The sequence below is a fragment of the Berghia stephanieae genome, chromosome 7 (assembly GCF_034508935.2).
Source record: "Berghia stephanieae isolate SIO BIC M18660-M18661 chromosome 7, UCSD_Bste_1.3, whole genome shotgun sequence".
In the NCBI taxonomy this organism is placed as follows: Eukaryota; Metazoa; Mollusca; class Gastropoda; order Nudibranchia; family Aeolidiidae; genus Berghia; species Berghia stephanieae.
Window position 1 is genome coordinate 24032224 of NC_088366.1, and position 10441 is coordinate 24042664.

Consider the following 10441-nt stretch of genomic DNA (forward strand, 5'->3'; position numbering starts at 1 on the left):
GGGGGGGGGGGGGGGGGAATCTGTGCGGAACCAACAATTGCCTTGCTACGAAGAAAATTGTTCTTTATAATTAAATCTGTAAAATAAAATTTCATTTGTGGATATTGCCAATATGCATGTGCCCTCTTTCGATTCTCAAAAATGTTATGGGTAAGAATCCCTCAAGGAAAGTTTCCACGCATATTCCTTTTGAAATTTTGATTCTCATAAATTTTGAAGGATCCAACCTATTTTCTAGAGCCTTAATACAGTTGTCCTTAAATTCTAATTATAGGTCTTTTGTTATTTTCGTTTTTTTTTTTTTATTATTAGAGCATGTACCTATGTGTATCTCACACTCTCATCATGAATTATAAATTTTTAATTTTCATATTTCATTTTAAAACCCAAAGTATGAAACCAATATTAACATTCTCATTTTTCTTAAATGACGCTACAACATTACATTTGAACCAGCTATGCTGGTTTGATTATTAATTGAAAAATATAGATTATGATTGTTGATCTATTTTGCATGAAAGCATTTTATATTGTGAGAACGAATAGGGGATTTATTATTTAATTAGACTCTTTTTCATTTCACACCCTCTTGTCACAAAAGGATCTTGTTATATTACTAGGATTAATACCTGTCCAGTTGATTCATTTCTCTTTTCATTATCATTGTCCTTTGTTTTTCTCAAGCACTCACATTGGTGGATTTTAATGGTAGGTTTCTTCTTTCTTATCTGGCTTGTCAATTACTTACCAAATTCTAAATCTTGAAGTAAGGAATCCAAGAGCGTCTCTTTCACAAACAAGTTAATCTTTCACACTTAGGTTATGTTGCCTTGTACTATGTGACTGATTATCTTAAAACGGTATTATATAACAGAAAAACCTAATGCACAATTTGAGTTACATGTATTAACTTAATGTGCTTGTGTGAATGATAAAATATTATGTTTGTATATATTTATGTATATATTCCTCATTTTGTATCAAGAATATTATTTGTTGTTCTATATTCAGTAACTCCTTTAAATTTAATTGCCAGGATGAGGTATTTTGGTCTCCTGTGATGTGCATATAGGTCACCTGCTCTGTCCTCCCCTTCCTCCCTATATCTGTTGTTCTTATCCATGTTGCTCTCTGTTTTTGTTCTAAATTGACATTTTTCGGGGGGGGGGGGGGGGGTTTCCCTGGTCCTGGCAGCAATCATTAGCTGAGAGGGGAGGCATTTGAATGTGTGTTCCTTTATTTACTTATAAATCATCCCCCTGTTACGTTATTTTATAGTTTTGAGTTTTGAATAGATTGTACTTTGTAAACATTTGAGTGTATCCTCCATAGCTGGATAATTTTTGGTGCCTGATGGAACTTTTAGTAATGTCAAACTGGGTGGGGATCCTGACCTCCCATAGCGGGCAGGGAGGTACACACTGTGTCTTCTATCCCCTTATATCTGTTTTCCAACATGCTTTCTGTCTTTGTCTTGGAATGAGATTACTTAGTTTTTTTCTTGGCCCTGGTCGGAGTCCTGGCTGGGAGGGAAACAGTCAAATGCATAGTTATTGTTTTGGGAGATGATATTTTTTTCCTTGTAAATCATCTCTCTGTTATGTATTAGTATATTTGTTATTTTTTAATGTATAATGTAAGCATTTGAGTGTGTTCCTCTTTGTTGGATTTTGTTCTTGTGTCCGGATGAGACTTATAGGTGATCTCAAACTAAGTACTTTGGTGGTATGCTCTTGGAATCTACATCTGATCCCTATTTGTTCCCAGTTCCCCTATGTCTTACTTTCTCTTGGATGCTTCAATTGTAATTCTAGAACTTTTTACTATCCCATTTTCTTCCTTTTTACTGGCGCTGATATAACCTAAATGTGTTGCAAGCGCCGTAAAACCCTTAAAAACATAAAAAACATAAACAGTAATGTCAAAATAGGAACATTGATAGATTGCTCATGGAATCATCTGTTCCCTAATTGAACCGGTCCCCTTTCCCTTACCTTTTCTTTAGTGCTTTTAACTTCAGATCTCTGGGTGGGGTTCCTGACTTCCCATAATGGGCAGGAAGGCACTTACTGTCTTCTATTCCTCCTATGTATGTCTTTGTCTTGGAATGAGATTACTTGGTTTTGTCTTGGCCTGGCTGGATGCCCTAGCTTGGAGGGAAAAAGCCAAGTGTATAGTTAGAGTTTGGGGAGATGATATTTACCCTGACTGGGAGGGAAACGGTTAAATGTATAGTGTGTTCCTCTTATTAGGTACCTGTGCTTGCGTCAGGATGAGACATTTATTTGATCTCAAACTAAGTACACTTATAGTGTGCTCATGGAATCCACATCTGTTCCCTATTTGAACTAATTCTTCTTTGTCTTCCTTTTTCTTGGGTGCTTTAATTGTAATTCTATAACTGTTTACTATCCCATTTTATTCCTTTTTACTGGTGGTGATATGACCTAAATGCGTTGCAAGCACTGATAAACCCATAAAAACAAAAAAACAAACAACTTCAGATTTGCAACTTTCCCCTTATCTTCTTTTTTTTTTTACTGGCGCTGAAATGACTTAAAATAGTTGTAGGCTCCGTAAAATCGCTATTAACAGATAATCAAATTTGATTCTGTGATATTTTTTTCCATAAACCTCTCTAAATCAGATATTTACCCGTACCCTGTAAGTTGTACATGGGATTAGAACACTCATGTATTTATCATTATTTATTTGGGTTTTGTATTTTTTTTTTTTTCATTTTTTTTTGGGGGGAGAGGGGGGTTCAGTTATATTATCCCTCTCATCTCCTTGGAATAAATGGTTACTATTGATATAATATTTCGAAATGAATTTACTTTTTGACAAAAATAGATATAATCCAGACTTATTTCAATGAGAAATTTTCGTGCAGACTTTGGTAAGAGATAATGGAAAATGATTCTTCTTGTTTGCTTTGTTTAAGATTCCAGTGTAATTGTCCTTATTTTATTTATAAAAGAAGAGGAAGAGAGCAAGTTTTTGTTTTTTTTCTTTTTTTTAAAAACCTATTACGATGTATCTTTGCGGCAGTGATGGGGGTTCGAACCCGCAACTTTACTGGTACGACAACTCCGCCTAGCCGGGGAGAGGATAGCTCAGATGGTAGACTCACGATCTCCCCGGCCAGGCGGATTTGCCACCAGTAAGGTCACGGGCTCGAGCCCCCATCGCTACCGCCTAGTTTTCATTCTCTGTTGTCTTCTGGCACTTTCCTACTCACTTCATTTCTTGTTATTATCAACAAAAGTGCCTGCTCCACTCACTTTTCTGAATACGATATAACATGTATATAGAAGTTATATATTATTTTTACTGGTCAAAGGGAAGGTGAGCAGGAAGGTGGTTTAATTAATTATAACCAATGTTTGATTACCAGTTAACTTGTCATATGAAATAAAGATGAGCAATTATGTGGTCAGTTTTTTGGGGGGTTTTTTGTTGTTTTTTTACATGAGTTACACAAGCGCATAAAACCTTTTCACTTTTATATAAGTTTATGAACACTTATAGAAACAAACAAAAAAATGTATCCCATCACCCACGCCCAACTCATTTTTTAATATCTTGTTGCTCTTGCTACCAACACTGGTAATGCTATCATTTTGTTATTCATCCGAAGACTCGACACTGCCCTCTTGAGTATCTCCATAAGGTTACAGATTTACTTTTTTAATTGATATTAACATTCATTTTTGTTATATTTATCATTATTGTTGGCATCATAATTATTATCATCATCATCGTCATCATTTATTATTAGTATTATTATTATTATTATTATTATTATTATTATTATTATTATTATTATTATTATTATTATTATTACTACTATTATTAATAATAATTATAATTTTATTTGTTATGTTCTTTATTACCAGCGTCATCATCATTTTTTATTATTATTTTTTTTTTTTTGCTGTTTTGTTTAAGTTATATTTTTTAACATTGAAAAATGTGTTGTTATTACTGAAATAGAGCATATGAAATAACATGTCTTCTCTTATGTCAGAAGTGGACAATATCTGTATGAGATCACCACACACACACACACACACAAAAAGAACTACCTCAGGAATTGGCGGAAAATGAACATCAAAATGTAATTTATTTTTTATAATGGTTTTTTGTTTAATTTGAATTCATAACGATTTGTCTTTCTGCTGGTGGAGATGTGTTGATTCAGTGTACTTATATTATGTTATTATGTCATCAATTTTGTACTTTCATTATAGGCAGACCTGCCTACCTGAAAATTTAAAAATTCGAAATTTTAAGGAGATAAAAATTGTAGTCGCTCGAGTTATCTTTATAAATATTAACAAGGGAGGTACATGCTGTGTCTTCTATCCCCCTTATATCTTATCCAACAAGCTTTCTGTCTTTGTCTCGGAATGAGATTACTTGCTTTTGTCCTGGCCCTCGTCGGAGTCCTGGCTGAGGGGGAAACAGTCAAATGCATTGTTATTGTTTTGGGAGATGATATTTTTTTCCTTGTAAATCATCTCTCTGTTATGTATTATTATATTTGTTATTTTTAATGTACAATGTAAGCATTTGAGTGTATTCCTCTTTGTTGGATTTTGTGCTTGTGTCCGGATGAGACATAGGTGATCTCAAACTGAGTACATTGGTGGTATGCTCTTGGAATCTACATCTGATCCCTATTTGTTCCCAGTTCCCCTTTGTCTTACTTTTTCTTGGATGCTTTAATTGTAATTCTAGAACTTTTTACTATCCCATTTTCTTCCGTTTTACTGGCGCTGATATGACCTTAATGTGTTGCAAGCGCCGTAAAACATTTAAAAACAAAAACAAAACAAATATTAACAAGGATTATAAAACACATTACAATCGATAACATTATGGAGTCTGGTATCGACTTTGATTTTCAATAAGTTTTAATGAATTAGAGATGCTCATGAAGTTCTGAAAGTAGAGTTCAAATTTCATAATTTTACAAATTGATCGTAATAATAGGAAAGTCTGTTATAGGGGAATAATGGTGTTTGGTGTTCGACAAGGTTACAGATTTATTTTCCTTGAGAAAAACTTCTTTTCATCTACCAAATGGAAGATACCAGTTGGAAGTAGGGTTGTTGTTTTTTTATATTAAAAAATGTGCCAGATTTAAAAGTAGTAGATTTTTACTATTATAACTGCAAAACATTGGTTGCCTTGTGGTGGGTTGGAATTAGTCGGGTGAATTTTGGCCACTCTGAGCAGTTGGATTCTTATTTTATGGCCATTGAGTGTATCCCTGTTGATATCAATCCTGTAGTAGTTTCAGTGTGGGACTTTGAGGTGGTTACAGACCAGCTATAAGAATTAATTGCTCTTAGATCTACTTCTGACCTCTGTGCTTATTAGATTGATAAAAATCTTCTGACAATTCTACCGTCTTACTGGTGCTGTAATTATCTCAAAGTGTCTCATGCGTCATAACAGACAACCCTGAAAACGAACTCATGAATGGTTATCTATGCCTGTCAAAATGTGGGCAACAATGCGATTTGTGTGGTCATGAAATAAGGATAAAATATTAAAGTATTCTGAGATAGACATCATCAACTTAGGAGTAAGGATTTTGCAACCAAAAATACAAAGGCATTAAGTTTTTGAAAATCCCAACAATTAATAATTCTTTAACAGGGCAAAAAAATCAAGCAACTGGTTTGTTCCATGCTACCATTATACTGTTTCCCCAGCATTTATTTGGCACAAGAATGTTGTAAATGATATTGAAATCTCAAAGAAAAACAACAAAGCAATATTATTACTTTTGTTTTTCAAGTTGTTTTTTTTTGTCATTTCACTTCATGTGAAACTTTATTTTTTTAAATGAAATCTGATATTACTGTTAGTGAACTATATGATAACTTCAATCCACATGGTTCTGAATATTTGTCTATAATAATTTTTTTTTGTTCCCCTACAAAAATGTATCTCGTAGAGCCGTAAAGCTCAGGGAGTCGGGGGTTGTAAAGGCCTGCTATCTGTTGGATAGATCACTAATCTATTGCAAAGAGCATTCCCCTCTCGCAGTGGTTCCTTTTGTGGGTGGAACTTTTAGTTGCTGGGTGGGGTTCCTGACCTCCCATAGTGGGCAGGGAGGTACATACTGTGTCTTCTATCCCCCCATACTCGTTTTCCAATTGTTTCCTGTCTTTGTCTTGGAATGAGATTACTTGGTTTTGTCCTGATCCTTGCTGGAGTTCCTTGGCTGGGAGGGATATAGTCGAATGTATAGTTATAGTTTTGGGAGATGATATTTTTTTCCTTGTAAATCATCTCTCTTGTTATGCATTGTATTATGTTTAGTTTACATATTATATTATATGATTGGTAAACATTTGAGTGTATTCCTCTTATTGGGGACCTGTGCTTGTGTCTGGATGAGACTTTTGGGTAATCTCAAACTAAGTACTTTGACGGTGTGCTCTTGGAATCTACATCTGTTCCCTATTTGAACCAATTCCCCTTTGTCTTACCTTTTCTTTTGTGCTTTAATTGTAATTCTAGAACTTTCTACTATCCCATTTCCACTTCCTTTTTACTGGCGCTGATATGACCTTAATGTGTTGCAAGCGCCGTAAAACCCTTAAAAACAAAAAACAAAAACGAACTTTTAGTTGGTCTCAAACTGGACCCAAGAATAGGTTGTTCTTGAAAAATTTCTTCCGTTCCCCTTTTGATCCAGTACCCTTTTGTCTCGTTCTCTTATGTGCTTATCATTGTATAATAATAATCTTCCAAGTTTCTAACCATTTTCCTTCTTACGATTGACCAAAAAGTGTCTCATGCACTGTAAAACCCCAAATAACAAACCAACAACAAAAAATCCTCATTCTTTTGTTGGTGTTGATCTTATAGTAAAGAGTTGAAGGGCTATAAAATTTCTATAAACAAAGGAAACATAATATTGTTCACTAAGAATTATATTTTCATTTTTTAGATACTATTTAGGAATGAAATATAATAAAACGGGTCATATAATTAACAGCATTCATCTTTTGTGATTTATTGTGACATTTAACATGTGAATTTAAAAATAATTTCTATTTAACAAATATAGTTTATTTGTCCACCGTTGAGTTCATTATTCAGTTACTGTTTAAACTTCTGAACTGTTGATATGATATTATTTAAATCTATAGCTAGCTTTTATGAGGCGGGTTTTTTTTTCTAAATATGCTCAAGCGCTTTACAGACTTGTGTGGGGTTCCCGACCTCCCACATGATAGTGGACAGGGAGGTACTTGCTGTGCCTTCTATACCCTTATACCTGTTTTCCAATTACTTTCTGTCTTTGTTTTGGAATGAGATTACTTAGTTTTATCCTGACCATGGCCGGAGTCCTTGGCTGGGAGGGACACAGTCAAATGTATAGTTATAGTTTTGGGAGATTATATTTTTTTCATTGTAAATCACCTCTCTATTATGTACTATTATTTTTTTAACATTTGATTTGTAAGCATTTGAGTGTATTCCTCTTAGTGGAATCTTGTGCCAGTCTCTGGGTGAAACTTTTAGGCGATCTCAAACTAAGTACACTGATATTGTGCTCTTGGAATCTACATCTGTTCCCTTTTTGAACCAATTCCCCTTTGTCTTCCTTTTTCTTGGGTACTTTGATTGCAATTCTAGAACTTTTTACTGTCCCATTTTCTTCTTTTTTTACTGGCGCTCTGATATGTCCTACATGTGTTGTAAGCCCCGTAAAACCCTTAAAAACATTTTTTTTTTTAAAATTGGTGACCATCTTAATCGGGTCTTATATATAAGAACTAAAAGTTTTCTGGACCAATTGAACAAAAAAAATGTCATGTCTGTGTTGGGTACTGTTAGCGTTAACTACATGAGCTTACAATAGAGTGAGTTATAGACTGTTACAAGCTACATACAATTTAAGTACAGTCGCATATCTCTAACCTGGAAATCCACAATCAGGATGTCTCCATTATCCGGACAGGTTGCCTGTTGTTTTTGTTTTTTTGTTTTTTGTTTTTTTTTTTGTTTTGTTTTTTTCTTTGCTTTTTTTTTTTTTTTTTTTTTTTTTTTGGGTTTTGAAGTGGTTGTCTCACAATTATCGTGCCAAATAAACCATGAACCGAACTATGCATACTAATATTGTAATTAACCATTGTTGATAATTATTCATGTTATAATGAGTAAATGGAATGGAATAAAAAATATGTGCTGCTGATAACAATTTTGCGAGTACTGTTTCGTTGTTTTGTTTTGGATTGTTTTCTTTTTTTCACATTATGTATCTAGATGAGCGATGGGTGAACAATGAGTCGTCTCAAACTAGACACACGTGTAGAATTGTTTTTCTTGAAGACGTCCAATTTTCATGCCATGACAAATGACTGAAGTGTGGAGATGGGTCTTTTGAATCCCCATAGAGGTCAATCATGCTGTCTTGTTTATTCCCCTATACCTCTGGGTGGGGTTCCCGACCTCCCAAAGTGGGCAGGGGGGTACTTGCTGTGTCTTCTATCCCCCTGTATTTGTTTTCCAATTGCTTTCTGTCTTTGTCTTGGAATGAGATTACTTAATTTTGTCCTTGGCTGGGAGGGAAACAGTCAAATGTATGAGTTAGTTTTTAGAGATGATAATCTTCCGCGGAATTCCGGGTTTGCCCATATTTATCTCTCAACCTGGGTGGGGATCCTGACCTCCCATAGCGGGCAGGGAGGTACAAACTGTGTCTTCTATCCCCCTTTATCTGTTATCCAACATGCTTTCTGTCTTTGTCTCGGAATGAGATTACTTGGTTTTGTCCTGGCACTGGCCGGAATCCTAGCTGGGAGGGAAACAGTCAAATGCATAGTTATTGTTTTGGAAGATGATATTTTTTTCCTTGTAAATCATCTCTCTGTTATGTATTATTATTTTTATTTTGAATGTATAATGTAAGCATTTGAGTGTGTTCCTCTTTGTTGGATTTTGTGCTTGTGTCTGGATGAGACTTGTAGGTGATTTCAAACTAAGTACATTGGTGGTATGCTCTTGGAATCTACATCTGAGCCCTATTTGTTCTCAATTCCCCTTTGTCTTACTTTTTCTTGGGTGCTTTAATTGTAATTCTAGAACTTTTTACTATCGCATTTTCTTCCTTTTTACTGGCGCTGATATAACCTAAATGTGTTGCAAGCGCCGTAAAACCCTTAAAAACAAAACAATATCTCTCAACCACTCTTCTATCTTCATGTTATGTTTTTAGAAGTCATCTTGTCATAAGAAAGATACGATGTTACAATAAGCAATGATGGTGATCGACTCGGAAGGCAATTGTTCAAATTATTTTTAATTTGCCATTTTTCCTTTCTTTGGACAGACTATGTTTTGCAAGTTGTTAGATATTCATGAGTCTAATTTATAAACTGCATAACCAGGTTGCAGCTATTATATATAGTGTGCTTTATAAAGTAAAAACAAATACTTTCTTGGCTTTGGACCAAAAATGTATCATCTCTTTGATATAGATAGCGGTATGATTCATATTGTGGGCCTTTAAAGTTATTTTCGGGAAAGGACAATTATTAAATATTTACAAAAGAAGTATATTATATAATGGTACGAAACTACCATATTGGATATGTAATTTATTTTGCATTTTGGTTTGACTTTGCCAGATGGATCGATACATTTTCCTCTTATTTGACAAATTGCCATTATCATCACTGCTATTTGTACCAATTCCCCTTTGTCTTACTTTGTCTTGGGTACTTAAATTGTAATTCTAGAAGTTTTTACCATCCCATTTTCTTCATTTTTACTGGCGCTGATATGACCTTAATGTGTCGCAAGCACCGTAAAACCCTTTTTAAAAAACAGGATGAATGAAACACTATAGATGAATAATAATAATAATAATAATAATAATAATAATAATAATAATAATAATAATAATAATAATCGATCTTTATAGTCCATAAATATGGCAATTTGTCATTTAGTTACACTTGTTATAACGTTAAATGATAACTGTAACATTGAACAGATATTTCACTCCTCTCTCTCTCTCTCTCTCTCTCTCTCTCTCTCTCTCTCTCTCTCTCTCTCTCTCTCTCTCTCTCTTCCTCTCTTTCTCTCACACGTGCGATATACACAACATAAACATATTCATTTCGTTTTCAATTTGTTACAATTGTGGCAATTACACACCAAAAATTATCATCATTATCAATTGGTCAGTTAATCTAACATTAAATAATTTAATCAGTTAATCAGTCAACGAATCAATCCTTGGTTTTTCTGTACCATATGAAATATTCAAAATTTTTATTGCTGATGGAACGAACGTTGATTTATACTTGTTAGTTCTACATTTAATCTGACAAAACCTCTCAGATGGTAAGACTAAATTCATGGTATAAAATATGTTTTTTATTGTGGGTAATTGAGAATGCTTTCC

General features: G+C 34.0%; 1 long non-coding RNA gene across 1 annotated transcript; it reads left to right on the forward strand.

The window, feature by feature from the left end:
• The first annotated feature begins 1185 nt into the window (after positions 1–1185).
• Positions 1186–9189, forward strand: LOC144976918 (uncharacterized). Its single transcript, XR_013646188.1, has 2 exons — positions 1186–1380; positions 1931–9189. It is a non-coding gene; the product is annotated as an uncharacterized LOC144976918 (long non-coding RNA).
• Positions 9190–10441: the final 1252 nt, after the last annotated feature.